The sequence below is a fragment of the Camelus bactrianus genome, chromosome X (assembly GCF_048773025.1).
Source record: "Camelus bactrianus isolate YW-2024 breed Bactrian camel chromosome X, ASM4877302v1, whole genome shotgun sequence".
In the NCBI taxonomy this organism is placed as follows: domain Eukaryota; kingdom Metazoa; phylum Chordata; class Mammalia; order Artiodactyla; family Camelidae; genus Camelus; species Camelus bactrianus.
Window position 1 is genome coordinate 60,988,587 of NC_133575.1, and position 24,755 is coordinate 61,013,341.

At 40.5% G+C, this 24,755-nt stretch overlaps 1 protein-coding gene across 1 annotated transcript in view; it reads right to left on the reverse strand.

Moving 5' to 3' along the window:
• The window catches only part of NEXMIF (neurite extension and migration factor), a 149,798-nt gene extending 127,686 nt beyond the window's left edge, over positions 1-22,112 (reverse strand). Inside the window, exon 1 of the mRNA XM_074359105.1 lies at positions 21,273-22,112. The gene's annotated coding sequence lies outside the window, so the exon portion shown is untranslated. The remainder of the gene's footprint in view (positions 1-21,272) is intronic.
• Between the last annotated feature and the right edge of the window lie 2,643 nt (positions 22,113-24,755).

The window sequence follows — 24,755 nt, forward strand, 5'->3', positions numbered from 1 at the left end:
GTAGATCTAAAACTGTTCTAAAATTAAAAGTTTATTTAAAAAAAAAACAAGGAAAGCCATAAGAAAACATATTTCAACTCAATTTAAGAATAGGCTTTCTGAAAAGAAAGAAAAGGCATCCAAATTGGAAAGGCAGAAATAAATTCATGTCTGTATACAAATGAAACGACATGATCTTATATATAGAAAACCCTAAAGATTCCACAAAAAACTGCTAGAATAAACAAATGCAGCAAAGTTTCAAGATACAAAATCAACATGCAAAAATCAGCTGTATTTCTATACACTAACAATGAACAAGCCAAAAAGGAAATTAAGAAAATTTATCCCATTTATGCTAGCATAAAAAAGAATAAAATATTTAGGAATAAACTTAACCAAGGAGGTGAAAGACTTACACACTAAAAAGTACAAAATGTTGCTGAAGGAAACCAAAGAAGACACTAATAAATAGAAAGATGTTCATGTTCGAGGATTATAAGATGTAATATTGTTAAGATGTCAAAACCTCCCAAAGTATTCTATAGATTCAGTGCAATTTTCTTCTGTATAAAAAACTCAATGACATTCTTTGCAGAAATAGAAAAATCCATCTTAAAATTCATACGGAATCCCAAATAGCCAAAATAATCTTGAAAATAACAACAAAGTTGGAGGCATCACACTTACTGATTTCAAAACTTACTACAAAACTACAGTAATAAAATTTTTTTTTTGGTACTGGCATAAGAACAGACATATAGACCAACAGAATAGAATAGAAAGCCCAGAAATAAACTTTCACATATGCGGTCAAATAATTTTCAAGAAGGGTGCCAGGACCACTCAATGGGGAAAGGACAGTCTTTTCAAAAAATGGTGTTAGGAAAATGGGATATCCACATGCCAAAAAATGAAGCTGGACCCTTACCTTACAACATATAAAAAAATTAACTCAAAATTGATCAAAGACCTAAATGTAAAAGCTGAAAGAAAACATAGGGCAAAAGCTTCACAAAGTTGCATTTGGCAATAATTTCTTGGATATGATATCAAAAGCACAGGCAACAAAAGAAAAAACAGATAAACTGAACTATAGCAAAATGAAAAACTTTTGTGGATCAAAAGAAACTACCAACAAAGTGAAAAGTAAATTCACGGAATGGGAGAAAACATTTGTATATCATATATCTGAAAAAGGATTAATATCCAGAATATATAAAGAACTCCTACAACTCAGCCAATAAGCTTATGAAAAGATGCTCAACATCACCAATCATTAGAAAAATGCACATTAAAACCACAATGAGATAGCTCCTCACAAACATTAGAACGGCTATTACAGCAAAACTAGAAAATAACAAATGTTGGCAAGGATGTAGAAGTTTGGAACTCTGTGCACTGTTTGTGGGAATGTAAAATGGCACAGCTGCTATGGAAAACAGTATTGAAGTTCCTCAAAAAATTAAAAATAGAATTACCATATGATTTAATGATTCCATTTCTGGGTGAATGCCCAACAGAATTAAAAACAGGATCTCAAAGCAATATTTGTTTATAGCAGCGTTATTCATAATAGGCAAAAGGTGGAAGCAAGTCAAATGTCCACTGAGATGAATCGATAAACAAAACGTGATATATACATACAATGGAATATTATTCAACCTTAAAAAGGAAGGAAATTCTGACACATACTACAACATGAATGAACTTTGAGGACTTTATGCTAAATGAAAAAAGACAGTTACAAAAGGACAAATATTGTATGACTCCACTTACATGAGGAACCTTCACTAGTCTAATTCATAGAGACAAAAAGTAGAATGGTGGTTGCTAGGGTCTGGGGAGAGGATGGAAATGGGGAGTTATTGCTGAATGGGTACACAGTTCCAGTTTTGCAAGATAAAAAGAGGTCTAGAAATGGATGGTTGTGATGGTTGCATAGCAATGGGAATATACTTAATTCCACAGAACTGTACACTTAAAAATGGTTAAGATGGAAAATTTTATGTTATGTGTATTTTGCCACAATTAAAAATAATAAAATAAAATAAAAAGACTGAATGTCTGGTATGTACTGCCTTTGGAGGTAGTTGCCTATTCATGGATATATCTAGGCAAGGTAATCTATAAGAAGTGATTACTGTATCAGATAAAATGGTTTAAATGATCTCCTAGTTATTCCCAAGAGGTAAAAAACATTTGTGGCCAAGTTGTCAATGTGAGTCTTAATGAGTAAACATACAAATGGCCAGGGTGGTAGTGCTTCTAAATTTTGTTATGATTTGCTGCACAAAGCACTGGTGAAGCACAACTTACAACAGTTCTTCTGCTAGTAAGCAGTTAGAAATAGGCAGTTGGTTTACCTGGTTCCATCATACACCTTTCAGTCCCAGGGAAGAAAGTATTATATACGAAATTTACAACCCCCAGAGGCATGCACTATCTCACGAACAGCCTTAGAAACAGTCCTGTGCACAAATTTCTCCCCTAGAATAACAGTTTCCCTGAAATGGGAGCTATTGAACTCACCTATCACTCCACTATTACTGCTACCACCTCCCTCCTCCCAGTGATAGTTTCTTAGACTTAGTAGGTCTTCTTTAAGTATATTATATCTATGAATGACTTTGAGCTCCAGATAAATGGAGTGAGAGAGCTCCTTTAATAACCCTCCCAGAAGCTGAGGGGCTGTCTCAAATCCCAAGGCAGTTTCAAACCATCCTATATGACTTTAATGTATATTAAGGTCTGTTTCTGCCTGACTGTTGAGTTGAGACATTGGTTTTCTCCTGCCCTTGGACTGGAACTTACATAACTGGCCCTCTTGGTCCTTTGGATTCAGACTGGAAGTACAGCACCAGCTTTTTTGGGTCTTCAGTTTACAGACAGCATTTGTGGGACTTCTCAGCCTCCATAATCACAGGAGCCAATTACTTACTGTGTGTGTATATTGATTCTGTCTTACTGTGTATGTGTGTATGTAAATAGATAGGATAGATAGACAGACAGACAGACAGATAGATAGATAGATTCTGGCTCTCTGAAGAATCCTAATATAGATTTTGACTGAGAGTCCCCTTCATGACCTTTAAAATATTTAATTACAGATGAGTCAAAGTTATAAGCCAGAAGAATCACAGAGGAAGCCAAGTATAAGGATACAAACTGGCCCCCAGTGGGATGAGTTTTAATCCCAGCACAAAGATTAACTTTCTATTTGGCCAAAGCCTTAACTCGCTAACTCAAAGATGCGGGGAGGGGTTAACTAGATCAGTAGTTCCCAACCTGAGGTCCCTGGTCATCTTAACAGATCACAAAGATAATCACTGGGATCCTCAAGTCATTTTCAATATTTCAAAACTTTAAAGAAAACAGAGCACTTAACTATCATACAGCTGCCCTAGTTATCTAAATATCAAGTTTCTTTGCTTTTCCCTGGAATTAAAGCAACCAAGCACAATAATATTGGTTATCCATGCTGATCAGACACACATGTGTGTATTGTGTATGAACATTGAGAAGCTATTATTTAATAAATGTAGCTTTTTCAGGGGGAAAAAAAACCTCTTCAAAGCACTAGGCCTTATGAAAAAAAGATAAAGGAAGGGTTTGGGAGGGTATGAAAATATTGGCAAGCACTGATCTCACTGATCTGTGGCTGAGATCCCTCGCAACTCTTCCACATCTACTTGCCTCTCTTGTCTTTCCTAGTGAGGACTGCAATCATCACTTACCTGAGACACTGGAGACAGATGAGTAATGGACTTCTTCATCTGCCACCATCCTTGGGTCTCAGAATAGCTGTGAAATTTCTGCTGCCACCCCACCCCTGTATCCCCTACACCCACACATTCAGACCTAATGGGTTAAGTGGGGGCCTTTGGATAGGGAAAAAAAGCAAGATTTCCCACAGCCAAGCTAGTCAGCATACAGGCAAGTTCTTTGGAGTTTAGATGGAGTAAGTGCCACCTCACATTTTCCAAAGCCTTTGATAGGTGTGGTAGGTTCAGACTCCCACACAGAAGTTGTCTGCCTAGTTTGAAGGGGAAATGCTACTCGGTGCTTAAAGCCACTCCTTGTTATAAAGGCAGCTTTAGCTCTGCAGCTTTTGCTAGGGGGGAGGGGAAAAGGGTGTGGAAGAAGCTCCCTTGAATTGAAACTTGAATCTGGGGGTAAACACAGCTGGGACTTGTTCCAACATTTGCTTCTATGACCTGGAAACAAGAGCACCCTATGTCCCAGCAAAACACACATTTGCTGAGTCTCATCCTGTCTATTTCTAAACCTCAATCAATGCAGAAATAAGTATCTTTAAAAATAAAATCTTCTGGCAGGGGAGAGGGTTCTTCTTAGAGGAATTTGTTTAATTATTTCAATTTAAAATCTTGAACATTTCCAATCTTGCATTACTTACTAATTTGCAGGCGTACATGCACTCGTGAACACACACACACAGACGAACACACACATACCAGTCCTGAGCAAGCTTGAGGCAGAAATGCAGTTAGCCACTGGCGTGACTCCTGGATTGCCAGACCTGTGTGAAAGAATAGAGCCTGGAACTGAAAAACTGAAACTGTCAAGCACTTCTGAACAAGTACTATGAATTGACATTTGGCCCATCTAAAGAGAATCAAAGGCGGCAAGGGCAAGTTAGCAATGAATTAAACTGATTAAGGCAGAAGCGTGATGAGTTTCAGCGGGCTAAGGCTTGGCTTTCCAAGACCCAAGACTAAGACTAACGATGCTTTCATTTCACTTTATTTTTTAATCTCAGCATCCTGTTTTTTTTTTTTTTTTTTTTTTTTTTTTTTGCTGTGTGACCTTGAGTGAATAGCTTGATCTCTCAGTGCTTCATTGTTTCAAAAACACTGAACTGTCTAGAATGATAAACCATCACCTCTCTTTCTCCCAGTAGGTCTTGATAGTTGAGTACAGTTTTGCATGTATGACAATGGATGCAACCGAAATTGTACTTAACAATTCTAATCATGTATGTGTGTGTGTAGAAGTGGTGTGGCTTTGTCAAGGATGGATGTCTCTCTCACATAAATGCTGAAGAAGTTTTATAGACTGTTAACCTGTCTGTGCTCAAGCTCTGGAAAAATTGAACACCCTACCTCACCCCATAGATCAGGGAAAACAATCACTATCTTTTCCTTGGGGTGGCTTCTCTGAGCTCAGCAGCCCCAAAATTGACTCCCTGTGGGCCTCAGGGGCACCTCTTACCCTTGGATTGCAGGTGGAGGGGTGTATCAGGGCATCACTTGGTGATACCCCAAACCATTTCAGACCACAATCTAACTGTTTTGAATGAATAATTCAGGAGCAGGAACCCTGACAATGTCAATCTAGGTTTTGTTGTTTGCTTTTCAGAAGAACAAGATCTGGTCAAAGGACAGGAACAAGCTTGCTGGGGAATATATCATGGTCCTTGTTTCCTTCTCTACATAAGTCCCTGCCTATGCTATTTTAATGGCTACATAGCAAAATTGTGCCTTAAAATTATTCATTGGCAAAATTCCAACATATAAATCTGTTTTTTGAAAACTGTGCATTATGACATTATAATGTTAAGTGGGAAAAAAGCAAGATAAGGTACATCCACAGAAACATAAAAAGTGTACAGGAAAAAAGATAAGAAAATAAAAATATAAAATTGGGCAGTCTTTGATTTCTTCATTTTTATACTCTTCTGTATTTACCACACTTTATTAAAATGGATTGTTTTTATAACAAATAATTTCACTTTTCAGTTTCTTTTCTCTCTCTCTCTCTCTCTCTTTTTTTTTTTTTTTTTTTTTTTTTTTTGGCCATGGAGATGTTTCACATACAGGACAGGGATTCAGGAGTGTTGAGTACAGTATTAAATGGACGTGTGCTGTTGCTAAGTAATTTTCCTTCTCTGAGCCTCTGTTACTCCTTTATAAAATGGGGTAGGCAACTGACAAGGAGGTATCCCTAGAGGTTTCTCCAATCTCAGTCTTCAGTGTTTTATAGCCAAAATCACTGGGCTGGCTGAGCTGCCTAGAACCTTTGCAAATTGTTCCTAAGAGCTATCAATTGGTCGGATTTTCCAGTTTTCCTGTAATGTGATTATATATTATCATGAAAACTATCATGAAAAAGTAATGTACATGTAATAGGCTCTAGAGTTCAGTTAGAGTGGAAAAAGGGAATGTAAAAAGGAAAATGGAATACATCCCTGAACAAGATGCTGACTGAAGGAAAAGAAAACTAGCTTCAGAATGACACATACATTAGGATATTATTTATGTAAATTGTTCTGTGTAAAATACACAGAACAATTCTATATATTACTTATATAATTTTAAATGACATGTAAGAATACATACCAAATTAATCTTTGCCTCTGGGAATGAATAGAGAGGAATAGGGGGCAGAATTTAACTTGTCTGTAATGTATTATTTCTAGGCACTGGGAAAAAAAATCTAAAGCAAACTTTATGTTAAAAATGGTCACAGTTGTCATGCAACATGAATAATTTCTAGAGATCTGCTCTATAACATAGTGTGTATAGTTAACGATACTATATTGTAAACATAAAAATATGTTAAGTGGTTAGGTATGTTAAGTGTTCTTACCACAATAAAAAATGTTAAGATTATCAATTCTGAGTAGAGATCTAGGTGTGTTTGTTACATTATTCATTCTGAATGTTTTTCAATATTTTTCTAATTACTCTAAATAAAATGTGTCATTTTTTAAAAGGGAAAGTTTGATCATTTCTTTTCTATAGTTTTAAAAATCTGTGAAATGTTCATGGATTATTCTGATAAATGGTAAGTGAAGTTAGTTTCAAAACTAGGGAAATAGGAAAGAGAAAAAAGTAACAGGACAAAGACAAATGAAAGAGGGGGGTCACTAAGATCAGATACAGTGAGGCCCTGGGAGCCTCAGGAACTTTTTGCCCAAAAGTAACTAACAAACTCCATAAGCCAAAGATTTAATAAATGGACCCATTGCAAAGTGGGGGCTCCTGGGTGTTCCAGTCCCCATCCCCTACTATATGTATTTAAAACCCTACTCTGTTTCATTGATTTTCTCTGGACAGAAACTTCCAATGAGTCCCCTCCAACTATCTAGCCTTTCAGGGACAAATTTTCCATCTTGGCTTCCAAGGCGTCTGTTACAACACCACAAATCACCTTCTGCCATCCCTTCTTGAACCAAACTCCTACTGGTTTCCAGGAATCATATGGGGAATATGGGTCTCTGAATTTATTCCCTCATAGTACTCAGTTCACAACATTTCTTAAGCTAAATGTCTTACTACAAAAGCTGAACCTGCTGAAGATAAAAGCTCTTCATTTTTCCCCTACTGTCCTTCCCCAAGCTAAATAAATCCCCATCACAGTCAGAAATGCCATTTTATCCCCCAACTCTGAAAAATTCGCAGTCATCTTTACTCTTTGCTGCAGACTGATTGACAATTGAATCCATCTGCTTTTATCAACTCAATGTCTCTTGATTTCCCCCATGCCCCATTTTGTCAGCCCTTTCCCCTCAGCCTTCCTTGCTGTTTGTGGGTACTTCACAATACAATATTTTTGAATAGCTCTTCCTGCCCTGACTCTCTGCCACACCCAGAAGCCATAGCCTCTCTTGGCTGATATAACTGAAGTGCTGTCTCTAGACTTTACTCTCTAAGGGTAGCAATGACCTTGCATCCAGCCACACAACATGCAAGGAAAGTGGCTATAGTCAAATGAGATATGGATCCCGGGCAACATCAAGGGGATGGTTGAGGCCCTGCTGATAAGTGAGGGGGGTGGGTAGGCTGTGAAGGCGAGGAAGAGTGTTAAGTGGAATGGAGCACAGGCTTTATATATTCAGAAGCAAGAGTTCCCCTTACCTCACTGTTCAAAGAGACCACTTGCAGGGCAATCTAAAGGAAGGGATCAGGGATTGGACTATAATAAGCATTCTGTCCCTGATTTACAGTGTGGCTTTGGGAAGCTCACTTTATAGTATCTGAGACTCAATTCCCCCATCTGGAAAATGTTACCATCATGGTAACTGTTGTTGTGGGAAAAGATCTTAGAGATTAGCTCTAGACCAAGCCTTCATTTCACAGTTTGAAGACTCTGAGGCCCAGGGAGGGGAAGTAATTTGTTCTATGTGATCTTCAGTATTTACTTTTCCTAAGTCCATGAGGTTTTTTGTGAGGTCAAATGAAATAAACATAGGAACACTTTGAATCCTTTAGAAGAGGGGCTACAGAATTATAAGGTGTTATTATTGGCAGTTTTAGTGCCTATGGTCCTCTGGACAGAAACTTCCAGTGAGTCCCTTAACAAAACTGAATGAAGACACACCAGTGTTAGTTTTTTACTTCCTCAAAACCACTGAACACACAGCTGTCCCCCTCAGCTGGCTATCTCAGCAACAAGCCCAGACAGCAGTTCTCTGCCCTATGATCCACTGCTGCCTCTCCCACCTCAGGCTATCCCAGCTGCTTGAGCACTCCTTCTATCTGAGGGTCTGGAAACAGCTGGTTACCCCAGCATCCTCCTTGGAGCTCATCATAGCTGATGATGCTACCTCACATCGTATGACACCCAGCATTTCAGTGCCATGAATAGAACACATGGAGAAGGGAGAAGCTCATAACAAAGGGCCTTCTAAAGGGATATTGGGAGTGAGGTCAGAGCCATGTAGTTCAGAGAAATGCTGAGGAATCCCAGAAGTATAGAGGGCAAAATAAAGAGCATACCTAGGATCATACTTTTCATTTCAGTGCGTATTATGCCAAAATGGCTTTTCATTTAGAAGAGCAATTTGAGGGTACTCTTGTCTAGTATGTAGCCTGGCTGTCTGAGGTAGGTCTGTGGATTCTTAAGCCTAATAAACTGAATTTTCAGAAAGTAAAGAAACCCCATTCTTGGCATTAGCTGCATCTACTTTAGGCCTCCATTAATCAATGGTGCTCAGCTCTGGAAGATATCAAAGTCATACCTGAGGGTAGAATGGTAGAGGTGAAAATCAAAAGGGAGAGATTAGTCCACCTACCTGCATTTCAGCATCTTTCAGTGGTTGGCTAGAAGTGACTTGTCCTTGATGAATCATGAATCATTGGTGTCAGCAATATCATGACATTACCACCTTATCTGACAATAAACAAATGGGTCTTTTCATTTATTCAGGTGCTAAATATATGTACATATAGCTACCAAAGCATTATTGACATAGGGCACAAAACAGTGGCTTATAGGAAAAGGGTAAGATCAATGGCAAGAAAGGCTGATCCCAGATTCTCTTCCCAGGTCTGTACAGCAGTATCCAGATCCTTCGGCCTTCTGCTTAACTGGTGACCACTGACTTCAAAATTAAGTGGTGTATATTTGGAGACTTTCTGAGACACAAAGTGACAAATCAGGATTTTGGTTGCTCCCACTATATCATCCCCATATTTCTGAGTAGCAGACCTGGAATACTCACCTCTTCCCTACAAATACACATATGGAAGAATCTAAGTGAGCCATGGTCCTGGATTTGCAACCAACACCTTGACCTTCGGTTATAAATCATGCCTATTTCTCTCTTTATAGCCTAACTTTCAAACTGCTTCTTCTTCAGATAAGTATGTGTTTTTGTTTAGATTTAAGTCAAGCAAAATAAATCTGAAAAACTTACTGTAGCACTGGCACAATTCCCTTTCCTTTCATCTATTTAGCCAAATGGATTTGACTATGTCATTTATGAAACATCTTAACATGTCAAGGCCACAGCTATATACATATTGGATTTGCTATGGGAAAAGGCAATGTGACTTATATATCATACATAATATATACATTCAATAGACAATGGGTATACCTTTTCCCTTGCCAAGAGGCAAAGTACATAGGCAACCATAAAAGCAAGCACTCAGAGATGTATTCACAAATACAGAGAGCCAGTAAGACAAAATGTTACTGAACTGCCCCAAGGGGAAATTGAGAACACTGACTCGACACTGAGGACATTCCTACAAATCTAAGTAAAGAGAGATCTGAGAAGGCAACAGTTATGCCAGTGTACAAAGAAGCTGTGTAACAGGATCTACTGACTTTCTGGGCCTTGGACAAAAAAAGTGCCAACAAGTCAACACAGAGCTCCGTGAAGGACAGAGCTCTTTCACAAATGCCCCCCAACAGGATGAGCATTCTGGAAGCCTCAAGGATCAGAACATTGGGGCCACCATGATGCCAAATAAACCCTAGATTCTACAAATCAAATGAATACTCTTTTCATAAGCTACTCTTTTTTGTTAACATTTCCTCAATCAATGGTTACTTCAGTCATGGAGGTGGAGTTTGTTACTATGAATAAACAAAGTAACCTCTCCCCAATCAGGGAGAATTTCCCTTTAACCAAATGGAGTGGTACAGGGGTCTGCAGTATGGCACTCTGCCTCTCTTACAAGGATTGAGAGGAGGAAACTTGGTTAATACTATGGTATGGTTTCTACCAACTCTACTGGGTTGATAATGTCCAGTTGAGTTCCCTGTATCCATATCTCTCCGGTAGTTAGAATACCTCAGGTTTTTTGGGGGAAAAAAAAAGCAGCCATAGACCTCAAATCCAATAACTAGGTCCTTGTCTTATTCTACCTGTGCCACAGTATCTAACCCCAAACCTCAATTCTTATAGGAACGAGTTACCTTTCCCATCCCTACACTTCCTAGACAGTGATGGAAATGTTCTACACATGTGTTGTCCAATATGGTAGCCACTAACCACATATGGTTATTAAGCACCTGAAATATGACTGAATTCCAACCCCCACCCAGCAGTAATGAGAAGCCCTGCACTTCAAGTGTCAACAGAGGTTCAGAGGGGAACCTGAACGTCTACTTCTACCTGGCAGTAACAAAGGAAGCACATTCCCTTGCCCTGCTGAAGCTGTGTCAGAAAAATCTAGCTAAAACAGAAAGTTTAAATAAGATCCAGAGTCTCATAATGTACTACGAAAATGTCCAGGTTTCTGTTAAAAAATCACTTGTCATACCAAGAACCAGAAAGACTTCAAGCTAAATGAAAAATGCAAGCAACAGATGCCAAAGCCAAGATGACAGAGATGTTAGAATTATCTGATAAAGATTTTAAAGCAGCCATGATAAAAATGTTTCAATAAGCAATTACAAATGCTCTTAAAACAAATGAAAATAGAAAGTCTCAGCAAAGAAATAGAAGATATGTGGAAGAACCAAGTAGAAATTTTAGTAATGAAAAATACAATAATTGAAATTTTAAAAAAAAAATCTCAATAGGTGAGCTCTACAATAGAATGAAGAGGACTGAGGAAAGAATTAGCTAACCTGAAAATGGAACAAAAGAAATTATCCAATCTGAACGACAAAGAAAATTAGACTGAAAAAAAATGAACAGGGTCTCAGGGACCTGTGGGACTATAAAGAAATGTTTAACTTCCCTGTTATTAGTGGAGGACTGGACCAATAGGATAAAGAAGGCAGGACAGAAAAAGTATTCAAAGAAATAATGGCTGAAAACTCCCAAACTTGGCAAAAGACATAAACCCACAGATTCAGGAAGCTAAGAGTATTCCAAACTGGATGACACCAAAGAAATATATGCCAAGGGACATCATAGTCAAACTTTTGAAAACTAAAGACATTTAAACTTGAAATCAGTGAGAAAGAAATGATGCCTTACTAACAAGGGGAAAACAATTCAAATGACAGCACATTTCTCATAAGAACCCATGGAGACCAGAAGGGAGTGGCACAACCATTTTAAGTGCTGAAGGAAAAGAACTGTCAACTCAGAATCCTATATGCAGTGAAAATATCCTTCAGGAATGAAGTGGAAATCAAGAAATTCTCAGATGAAGGAAAACTAACAGAATGTGTTGCTAACAAACCTTCACTAAAAGAATGGCTAAAGAAAGTTCTCTAAACAGAAAGAAAAATATAAAAGAAGGACTCTTCAAACCTCAGGAAGGAAAGAGTAACAACAGAAAGAGTAAATACAATTGACTTTGCTTCTCCCGTTGAGTTTTCTCAATTATGTTTGATGGTTGAAGCAAAAATTATAACACTATCTGATGTAGTTGTAAATATACGCAGAGGAAATATTTAGGACCATAATATTACAAACGAGGGAGGATAAAATAGCTTAAAAAAAGGTAGGGTTTATTCAAACAGGTAAAATGTTGATACTAGTAGACTGTGATAAGTTATGTACAGGCAGTCCAGAAAATAGTTTTGCAGCTTCTTAAAAAACTAAATATACACTTAACATATGACCCAGTAATCACACCCCTGGGCATTTTCCTCACAGAAATGAAAACCTGTTCACATGAAAAACTACACACTAACCCGTACAGCTTTATTTGTAATGGCCAAAAACTAGAGACAACCAAAATGTCCCTCAACAGGTAAATGGTTAGATTGTCATACATTCATACCATGGAATATTGTTCAGTAGTGTAAAGGAATGTACTGCTTATGCACAAAACACCTTGGATGGATCTCAAGGGCATTATGCTGAGTGAAAAAAGCTAATGTGAAAAGGTCAAATACTATATGACTCCATTTATATAACATTTTTTAAACATTTTTTATTGAGTTATAGTCATTTTACAATGTTGTGTCAAATTCCAGCGTAGAGCACGATTTTTCAGTTATACATGAACATACATATATTCATTGTCACATTTTTTTTCACTGTGAACTACCACAAGATCTTGTATATATTTCCCTGTACTATACAGTATAATCTTGTTTATCTATTCTGCATATGCCTGTCAGTATCTACAAATTTTGAAATCCCAGTCTGTCCCTTCCTACCCCCCACCCCCTTGGCAACCACAAGTTTGTATTCTATGTCTATGAGTCTGTTTCTGTTTTGTATTTACGTTCATTTTTTTTTTAGATTCCACATATGAGTGATCTCATATGGTATTTTTCTTTCTATTTCTGGCTTACTTCACTTAGAATGACATTCTCCATGGGCATCCATGTTGCTGCAAATGGCGTTATGTTGTCGGTTTTTATGGCTGAGTAGTATTCCATTGTATAAATATACCACTTCTTCTTTATCCAGTCATTTAGGCTGTTTCCATGTCTTGGCTATTGTAAATAGTGCTGCTATGAACACTGGGGTGCAGGTGTCTTTTTGAAGTAGGGTTCCTTCTGGATATATGCCCAGGAGTGGGATTCCTGGGTCATATGGTAAGTCTATTCCTGGTCTTTTGAGGAATCTCCATACTGTTAACATTTTTGAAAAGACAAAACTGTAGATTTAGAAAAAAAGATTAGTGATTGCCAGGGGTTAAGGCAGGTGTGTGACTATAAAAACAATAAAAAGATAGAACACACAAAAAAGAGGTAGCACAAGAGAGATCTTTTGTGGTGATGGAGTAGTACTTTATCTTGGTTGTGGTAGTGGTACAGAAATCTACACAACCTATAAAATGACATAGAACTGAACATATCCATTGTTCCAATATCAAGCTCATGGTTTTGATCTTATACTATAGTTATGTAATATATAACTATTGGGGAAACTGGGGGAGGGGTACATAGGACCTGTTTGGCCTTGCAACTTCCTGTAAATCTGTAATTATTTCAAAATGAAAGAAAAAAACCATCAAGTCACTGTGGTAGGCAGAGTAATGACCCTCCAAAGTAGTCCACATCATACTCCTATGACCTGTGAATGTGTTAGGTTATATGGCAAAACTGGAATCAAGGCTGCAGATGGAATTATGCTTGCAAATCAAATCAACTAACCTTGAGATGGAAAGATTATCCCATATTATCCATCCAAGTAGACCGAATTTAATTACCAGCATCTTTAAAAGTAGAGGAGGGAGGTAGCAGAGTGAGAGTCAGAGAAGGAGGTGTGATGATGGAAGCAAGACTGAAGTGATGCAATGTAAGGAATCAGTCCACCATTGCTGACTTTGAGGATGGAGGGGGGCCATGAACCAAGAAATGTGGGCAGAATCCAGAAGCTGGAACTGGCCAGGAAATGGAATCTCTTCTACAGCCTCCAGAAAGGAATGCAGCCCTGATCATACCTTGATTTCAGCCCAGTGAGATCTATTTCAGATTCTTGACCTCTGTAAGATAATAAATTTATGTTGTTTTAAGCCACTAAGTTTTTGGCAATTTGTTACAGCAGCTGTAGAAAACTAATACAACTACCAACTAGGAGTCAAAAACTAACACACTTAGATATGGACAACTGACTTTTTGCAGAGTACATTCAACTCATTACTCAGAAGTCAATAACTGTGTACTATAATCTTAAATCAGTGGTCAACACATCATGGCTAATGCTATTTGCAGTTCCACATCACCAATAATAGCAATGATAGAAATCTTGCCTCAGAATCGCAGGGAAAAAAATATGTTACTCCCTATTAAATGAGACCTGCTAAGCCAATGCAGAAATAAGAACAGAAGCATTTGTGCCATGGAGGCTGGAAATCTTGTCTCAACTTAGCTAGAGGTAATTGTTGGCCAAGGAATTTCCTGCTGTGTTAGAAAACAGGGCATTTATACTTATTTTCGAACAGTGAGAGTATAGAAATAATATAAAAATGCACTGAATTAGAAAAAGGGTGGGGTAAATTAGTAAAGATAGGGAAAAAAAGACCTAGCCAGGAACAAAGCTAATTTCCTATAAGACGGGAAAATCTGTTTTATTATTTTCTCTGTCCCTAATATCCCAGTTCTTAGCACATAGTAGATGCTCAATAAATGTTTGCTGACTTGAATTAGAAATGATCCTTAATGGACCCTTCCAAATTTAGAATTCCATTAGCCCTCATACTCTGCCATATTCCAAACTGCTAAGAAAAGAAGCAAAGAGACAGGCAAGAAACACTTATTCATGGATAGGAATACCACATATTTCTACCATCCCAACTGCAAGGGCCAGATGTACCATATATTCATGTTTGCAGAGGTTAAGGAGATTTGCCTTTAATATATGACGTTAGATCTCCATGATAGCTAATACTCCAAAAGGCCCATGAGTCTCAAGCGTCCTTATGAAGATATCTGAACACCACTTCCCTCTCTGACTTCATCACCATACCTAACAATCAGTGCTATCAACAATTTACTATTTTTGTCAAGGCCATTGGCTAAGAGAAATATATAGAGATAAAGAAACATGAAGAGAGAGAGAGAGAGATGGGGGCAGGTGAGCATGGGTGAGCTTTTATGTAATGCATTTCATATATTAATAATGAACTTGTGGATGGTGAGCGCTGAACAGACATTTTTAAGAATCTGAAATTTGACAATTCAAGGATTTGGAGAGCCTAGCCCTGACTTGTTTTTGGTGAGAATAGTAATATCAAAGTGAGCACTAAATGACTCTTTTTTCATAATTAAAAAAATGCCTGTGAAGGCTAATTAGAAAAATGCTTACAATAGCTGAGAGCTATGAACCACAAGTATACTAATAACAGGCTTTTTTGAGAGTCATTTTCATGGCTTCCATTTCAAGTTACCTTGACCATGACAGCCATGCAACAGGAATTCTTGCAACAACTGGGCAAAGGCTAGTGCAGAGGTTTTAACTCACAATGCATGGTTGAATGCATGCAAGTATCATATATGTATGACAATTTTCTGAAGAGAGTATCCTTGGCATTCATCAAATTTTCAAAGGGGTTCATGCTAAAAAAAAAGGTTAGGAACCACTAAGCTAGATAGTGATGGCCCACTTTTTCTACTCCCCTACTCAGTAAAGCTCTTCTTCAGAATGTGCTCTAGTTATTTAGTAACTAAAGAGGCAGCAGGTCTCTGTTTAAGCAAGTTGCTGAGACCTGGTCTCTGGGTTAATAAATCACATGGATGCCTGGAATGACATGGCAAATATTGGGAAGGAGGATAGGAAAAATTTATTAGCACCACAAAATTTAGGTTACTGCAATAGGCAGGAAAGAAAATATCACTGTTGACATTTTGACTCAAACAAACAAATTCACATATGGATTTCATTTTGGGAGGCATCCCCCTGCCACCCCACCAAGTTCTGGACAATCTCCCTAACCCTACATATCACCTGGTAGGTATATGTATTAAGGAAATGTGGACTCATTTTAACATTGGCTAGGCCGATAAGCAAAGCTCAGTTATGAAGGGGAAGCTTGAAAACATTTGCAAAAGAAGCTCTAGATAGCTTCACATTTATTTCTTGTCTACATTATTTCTTTTTCCATAGCAGGCCAGATTTGGCCTGTGGGCCATAGTTCCTTTTGACCCTGGCCCTAGATCAATGAAAGCCAATCACAGATACTTAGAACTGGAAGGCAGTTTAAAAAGTCACCTTCTTCACTACAGAAAAGGCAAGTGGAACTATACATAATATATGTTTATATATATATATAAAGTGTATTTATTTATTTGTATATTTGACAATACCACATGCAAACTACTCTGGATAGTTACTTGTGTACTTCTCAAAACATGTTCTAAAAGGAATTCACATTTCAGTTGGTACCACACTCTTTGTCTTACAACTGCCATGGTTAGGAAGATCTTCTGAAATCTTAAATACCCCCTGATATGCTTTAAGCTTATTATCTATTACCAGTCTTTCATAGAAGTAAGAACACCCACTCTCCAGCATGTAGATAACACCTGTCTGTGTGTGTATGTGTATGTACGTGTGTGTGTGTGTATACATACATATATATATACACATACATATATATATACACACACATACATACATGTGTGCATGCATACACACACAAATGCATTTTGGAGTCTTTAGACCCAATAGTCCAATTCTGTCAAGCCCAAAGCCTGAATCATTTCTGGAATTCTTATCCTCCAAAAAGACTTCTTAGCTAGGAAAAGGATAGGCTGAGCTGGTTAAGGGACTAAGACATCTTTAAAGTTCATTATCCTCTCAAGTTTTACAAATATAACCATCTCCCCAAATCAAGAATCACAGTTTGATTTAAAGATGACATAGTTAGGGTGACCACAGAATTTCTGGTCCAAACTGGGACATTTTAGAGTGAAATACGTATGCTGGGACAATAGGTATATATCACAACATATGACCCCCTCTACTTATAGTCCTCCATAGAGGAAATGTTTTAACTTCCCCCAAATAAAATGAATCTCTATCCTGGTTCTCAATGGAGGGTAGCACTACTCTAGTAGTCAAATCCACCATATAATCTTGGTCTCTAACCTCCAAATACCCTCAGGTTAAAACTTAGAAGCAACTTCTTGCTTAGGCTATTGTGTAATACTTAAAATGGGCTACTGAGGGAAAGAAGTGTAACTTTTCAAATGGGATTTGGGTGATTGAGAAAATAGTAGATAATTGTTTATATCAAAGTCATCTTACTGGAGATGGGTAAGATGATCTACTCAAGTGCCTTTAGAAAACTAAAAATTATGTACATAGTAGTTGGTCCTGAATACATCAGTCTTTTTTCTACCAGAGAACAAGGGAGGGAAAGACATCGAGTCATAGTGCTTACCAACATTAAAAGAGATGAAAAGGAGTGATTCCCTAGCAGAAACCAAAGAACCACAGTGGGCAATGAGGAACCAGAGGGAAGAGACACAAAGAGGGTCCTCACTCCTTACCTGTAGCTGGCCCAGAAAAGGCCTTACCATCCCTGAAGGGCAGCTTCCCTCAACCCTCCACTTTCCTGACCGACCCCACCCCAAAGCAGATTTCCCCAAGGTTGATATGCTTACTTTGCACAAGGCCAGTGTTGTTTGAGAGTTAGAGGAATGTTCACCTCTGCCAAAAACTAAATTTTCTGGCTCTAACGTTAAAGGTAGCCCCAAGAGATGCTGTCTCGTCCAGTGCCCTTTGTTTTGTTTCCAAGCAGCCCCGAAGAAGTGGCATGAAGAGCCCAACCAAGTCCTTTGTGTCTAACTCTATGACCTTGGGTTTGAAAAGGTGCTTTCTGGTGGAGAAACTGTCGGTTAGGGAGCTAGCTGATGGGCAACTTTTCAGAGGAGCTAAAAGGGGAAAAAGAAAGGAAAACATTAAAATTTCCAAATCTGAAATCTTTAAGATGGGAAAAGCAGGAAATCCAGATAACCTATTCCTTAGTATATCATTTCCCTTCCCTATCATCCACTTTGGGCCTGCTCTCCTTTAGTTGCCACAAGCAGGTACACTTAAATCATGTATGTGCCACCAGATAAACAAGTTTAAAGATAATGTAACAGAGCCAAAGGCCAATTAGAATCTCATTTTCTCCCCTTACTAAGGGATTTGGAGGAAAAAAAGTATTCACTAGAACTGGACTTAGGAACACAGGAACTGCAATCAGTGCTTCTTTGATTAGACTAGTCCCTCTCCTAAACAAATACTTCTGTAAGACCAGGACCTCCATTTTTGATTGTGTCAGAAATCCATGAACGTATCTTTGAGTGTTTAAAATCCAGCACTTATCATTTTTCTCATCTCTCTTCTCCCACCTCCTAAACACAAGCAACACTAACACATCTTTAGGTCTCTCTGCTCACTGGGTAGTTGACAGGTAATCAGATAGTTGTGGAAAAGAGAAAAAAAGGGAAGCGAGACAGATTGAGTAAAATACAGAGAAAGCATCAGTGTTCTGCACTTGTTTGACTTTGGCAACAGGGTGTTATAGGTTTGCTTGTGTGTGCATGTGTGTATGTGTGTTTTAAAAAGCACTGATGCATTGATTATTTATTCACTGAACAGTTGATTTATTTAACAGACTTGACATATGTCAAATTTTACCACGTGCTTATATAATTGTTATCCATTTATCAGAGCTGTTATTTAGCCAAATATTTGTTTTAAAAGCATTTTCCTTTAAACGACTTTAGCCCACTGCACATCAATCTGTGGTTCATTTTAATTATGTTATGTTATGTTATGTTATGTTATGTTATGTTATGTTATGCTATGTTATGTTAACAACAGCTATTTGGTGGAGGTCTCTGAAACCTAATCTTCCTAGGGCCATTTCATCTCCACTCAAAATCTATTCCTTTTTTCCCCTTTGTAATAAATTTCTGGTTAAAATCACATCATAGGGAAAATTTTTAAAAATATGTACAATGCCTTTTCATGTTATGCTCTTGATTTTTAAAAAAGCAGCTTCTCAACATACTGTTAAAATCACAGATGTGAATATTGTTAATGTAAAAAACTGGCTATAAGGACAAAAGGATATGACTTTTTTGTGTTCGTGAGTGTGTGGCTGCGGGGTGTGGAAAGGCAGTTGGGACAGCTAAGGGAGAGCTAGGTGGATAATTAGAATAAGAGAGTCAATGGAGTCAAATTTCAAGACTTAAATGGTGTTGAATCACTCTACTCCATCTGAACACATGTACACAAAAAATTGTATTTTTTCAACTCAAATGCATGCAATCTATCTAGGTTCTGTGGGAGGTAAAATATTGGAAGGTAGTTCCAAGAAACAAAAATGTCTAATCACTAGCTGCCATGCCTGGTTTGAATTCCTCTATTGTAAATATTCCATTTGCAAAAGCAAGAGGCTCATTTTGACCTCCCAGGTCAAGGAGTATGGGGACTAGGAAAGATGAGGCATGGGAGAAAGGAAGGGAAATCCCACCATCACACGAGTAAATCTTTGACCTAGTAAGCAAATATGTTTTTGTTGTTACTGTTGGGTAAAATGTACAAGTATTCCAGAAATTAGACACTGTAATAAAAATGTACCAGCCCAAATTTAAATTGCTCACTAGACAGATGGTTAATTATATTCACAGCCACATATTTCACTGGGATAGAGTTTCAGACACTCAGCCAGTTTTATTTGATTAGCCGGTTTCCCAGTTAATATGTAAAATGACAGTTACTTAGGGCTTTTTTGTTCCCTTCTAAAATATATTTTAAATAAGTGTAAAATTTCCTCAGCCAAGGGAACGTCATTGCTGTAAACCAAACGTTTGTTCATATGTTATCCTATGTGTAAAAGATGTTAAGGAAGATTTATCCCCCCAAACCCAAATGATCTCTATAGTTCAGAGAAGACCATTGGAGCACCTTTTCTCACCAAGCAAAATATTTCAGCAACTATCAGCACGCTCTGCTCCTCTACCAAAAACAACAGAGTAGATATTCATATCCCAGGTTAAAGTGTTTTAGATGCTTTTTAAAAAACAGCCATGGATGCCCTACACACAAATCATGTCTTTTCAGATAACAGTCTAGAAAATGGAACATTAGAAAAAGGCCACATTGCTAAGTATATTGCTGTGCACAGAATTCAACAATACGCTGGGAGCCAAAACCTAGACGCAAAATATGAAACCCACTTATTCCAAAATGCAACCAGGAGTTCGACAAAAATCAAATGTGCTGGTGTCGAAATGGGGGTGCCAATTTTTTTTTAACTTCAAAAAAGACAGAAAACCTTGCGCGGATTATTCGGCCCCTCAAGAATCAGACAGACAGAAGCAGTCATGCCGAAACCACTGGATTCCTCAGCAGAACGGCGCCAACTCAGCGGCGCGTTTTCCACACTTTCCCGGAGCCTGGCCCGGCTCTCCGCGCGGGCTCGCGGCCTCCCCGCCCCACCGGGTGTGCGAGACCGGAGCGGACGTGTGCTGTGGGGCGCGGCAGATCGAAGCGCCAGAAGCCACTCAGGAAAGAGACGATTCGACTGCCACCGAGAGCGGGAAGGGGCCGCGGGCCAATTTCCGCTAAGGTGACAAGCTGGGTGAGGCTCGGCGGAGCCCCCAACTTAGACCCGTCCGCGGCCCTGGTCGGGTGGCGCGTGTCCAGGGGCGCTCTGTGGTCGCCAGGGCAGCCCTGTGCACCGGAGGCTCAGGCGACGGCGCTTCGCACCTTGGCCCCTTTGGCCCTGACTCCGGGTCGCGGCCGCTGCGTGGGTTTGCCCGCTCGCGCTGGAGCCGGCAGTGTTGGTGCCCCTTTCCTGACCAGGATCTCCCGGGCACCAGCCCGAAAGGAGGCGGCACTCTGCTGGTCCCCGCTGCCCGGTTCTGTGCATGCGAGAGCCGCGGCTCTGGCCGCTCGCTTCCCCTCCCCCCCGGCGCAAGCATAGAGGCCTTTCCTAGATTGCAGTGTGCCTGTCAGGGCTGGCCGGGATCTCTCGCCCTTGCGGCCTCACTCCCTCATACACAGACTCACACACGCACGCCATTCTCACACAGACGTCCCCACTTCTGCTTTCCCTTCCTCCTCTTCTCGCTCGGCTTCCCCCAAACCGTTCCACCTCCCGCCGTCGCCCCCGCCACCCGTCGCCGGCAGGGAAGCCGGCGAGAAGGCCGGGTAACTGGATGGCAGCGCTCATACTAACCTCGCAGGCCGACTCCTGAGGCGCACGTCGCCGGCGGGCTCAGGCAGCGGGCGCTGGAGCTAGCGCGGCCTCAGTCAAAGCTGGGCTGCCGCCGTCGCCGCAGCTGCTCGAGCTGCCCCCGCCGCCGCTGCTGCTACTGCTGCCGCCGCCGCCGCCGCCTCTGCCTCAGCTCCATGCGCCGGGCCCGCCAGGTGGACGCGCCTCTCTCCCTCAGGCGCCGCCGCCGCCGCCGCAGCGCTAGATGGAGTCAGAGCTGTCAGGCTCTGGCCCGGAAACTCAGCGCCTCAGTGGCTGCCGGCTGCTCCCGCGGTCCGCTCTTCTCGGGCACCGCCGCTCGCTCCGGCCGGGGCTGCCTCACCGGCAAGCTGCGCGCTCGGCGCTGGAGCCGGTTCAGTGAGGTGGCCGCGGCCGTCCGCGGGAGAGCGAGGAGGGCGGCTGCTACTGTCGCTACCGCTGTTAAAGCTACTGCTAAATGCTGCTACTGCTAAATGCTGCTACTGCCGCTACTGCTACTGCCACTGCTGTGGCGGCGGCGGCGGCGGCGGCTGCTGCTGCTGCTGCTGATGCTGATGCTACTGGTTTTCCTTCCCGGGTTCTCCCCCTGCCTCTTCCCCACTCCCCCCTCCCTTTCTCCACCTCCTCCTCCTCCCCCTTCTCCTCCCTCGCCGCTTTTCTCAGAGCCTCTGCGGGCGCTGCCTGGTCTCCTCTTCTCCCCGAGCTGCCTCTGCTCATTCAGAAAGGTGCCCAGAGTGGGACTGCCGTGGCTGCCACCATCGCTATTGCCCCTGCCATTGTTTCCTCCAACACGGCTGTTCTTAGCTGGACGCGTTCCCCCCTCTACTCCCTTCCCCACCACAGCCGTCCTTTTCCTTCCCGCTCTCTCTTTACCCTCTCTATGGTCCCTTCCCCATGTGCCCCCTCCCACTTTGTCCGTCTGTCCCTCCCTCCCCTCAGGCGCCCGGGAGCGCGCACTGCGCGGCCACCTGTCATAAAGGGCGCGCACCCCCTTCCCCACCCCCACCCCGCCCCCCATTCGCATTCTTGCAGCCTGCCCAGTCCACCGCGCCACTGGCGCGTTCTTCCCCGGGGAGACACGCAGCTGGACACCACTCTTCCATGCCTTTTAGGGCAGTTATGTGTACCGAGAGGGCGCTCTGAAGTTTGGGGAAGAATATTTCAATGGCTTCTTCCACCAAGCATCTAACCATTCAACCTGTATCTATCCTTAACTTCAGAGTCTAGGCACCCCCCGGGGGGGGTTGTGTTGGAAGGATCAGATGAAGGGTTATTCCCCGATGAATTGGAGAGGGATAGGGTTTTTTGTTTGTTTATTTGTTTTTTGGAATAAAGAAGGAGAGAAGGGAACATGAATATGCCTGGAAGGAAATGGGATGCGCCTGACTGCTGTCATAGAGAAATCCCTTGGGTGGTCATTTCCCTTCAGAATTCCTGGGAACCCAACAGGAAACAGCAAGGGATTCAAGAGCAACTTAGAAGGGATCATTTAGCACTCCTGGAGCCCTGGGTGTAAGGTTAGGGCCTGAACCCCTGAGTCACCACCACTAGGAGCCAGGACAAGAAATGGAAAGGTTGGTGCTAGAGCACAAGGGGTAAAACTAAACTACTTCGTGTGTACTTGCTCCAGCACAATTACCAAAGCACAGCTTCTACAGTCCTGCAGGGCCCAATGTCAGGTTTCTCTGCTGCCACAGCTGCAGCCTATTTGGCTGCCAAGGCTCAGGCTTTGAGTCCTGATATGTACAGCTTCTCACCATCACCCTCAACAGAGCCTCTATGGCCTGTCACACAACTCTTCCCCAGAAATAGCACAGGTTGGGGGTGGGGGGCTGTTTCCCTTTCCCTGGCAAAGTACAAGAGACTATGTTCTAGGTATTCCATTGCCAACAAGGTCTGGGTGGCCTTTTCAAGTTTGAGGCACTCTCCATGGGTCTTTCTTTTTCTCTTTTGAGAATTTTTTTTTTTATTGAGGTATAGTCAGTTTACAATGTTGGGTCAATTTCTGGTATACAGTACAATTCTTCAGTCATACATGAATATACATATATTAATTTTCATATTCTTTTTTACCATGACCTACTACAAGATATTGAATATATTTCCCTCTGCTATACAGCATAAACTTGTTTATCTATTTTATATACACCAGCCAGTATCTGCAAATCTCGAACTCCCAATTTATCCCTTCCCACCCTCCTCCCCCTGGCAACCACAATTCTGTATTCTATGTCTGTGAGTCTGTTTCTGTTTTATATATAAGGTCATTTGTCTTTTTTTTAGATTCCACACATGAGTGATATCATATGGTATTTTTCTTTCTCTTTTTGGCTTATTTCATTTAGAATGACATTCTCCAGGGCCATCTATGTTGCTGCAAATGGAATTATTTTATCATTTTTTATGGCTGAGTAGCATTCCATTGTATAAATATACCACCTCTTCTTTATCCAGTCATCTGTTGATGGACATTTATGCTGTTTCCATGTCTTGGCTATTGTAAATAGTGCTGCTATGAATATTGGGGTGCAGGTGTCTTTTTGAATTAGGGTCCCCTCTGGATATATGCCCAGGAGCAGGATTACTGGATCATATGGTAAGTCTATTCCTAGTCTTATGAGGAATCTCCATACTGTTTTCCATAATGGCTGCACCAAACTGCATTCCCACCAACAGTGTAGGAGGGTCCCCTTTTCTCCACCGACTCTCCAGCATTTATCATTTGTTGACTTTTGGATGATTGCCATTCTGACTGGTGTGAGGTGATGCCTCATTGATTTGCATTTCTCTGATAATTAGTGATACTGAGCATTTTTTCACGTGCCTATTGGTCATTTGTATGTCTTCCTTGGAGAATTGCTTGTTTAGGACTTCTTCCAATTTTTGGATTGGGTTGTTTGTTTTTTTCTTATTAAGTCGTATGAGCTGTTTATATATTCTGGAGATCAAACCTTTGTCAGTTTCTTCTTTTGCAAAAATTTTCTTCCATTCCGTAGGTTGTTGTTTTGTTTAGCCTGTGGTTTCCTTTGCTGTACAACAGCTTGTAAGTTTAATTAGGTCCCACTTGTTTATTCTTGCTTTTATTTCTATTGCTTGGGTAGACTACCCTAGGAGAACATTTTTGAGATGTATGTCAGATAATGTTTTGCCTATGTTTTCTTCTAGGAGGTTTAATGTGTATCATCTTATGTTTAAGTCTTTAAACCACTTTGTGTTTATTTTTGTGTATGGTGTAAGGGAGTATTCTAACTTCATTGATTTACATGCTGCTGTCCAGTTTTCTTAACACCATTTGCTGAAGAGACTCTTTTTTTCAGAAATATTAATCAATGGAATGGAATAGAGAGCCCAGAAATGAACCCACAAACTTTTGGTCAATTAATCTTTGACAAAGTGGGCAAGAACATACAGTGGAATAAAGACAGTCTTTCCATGGGTCTTTCATCACTAGGCAGTAAAGTATCTGGG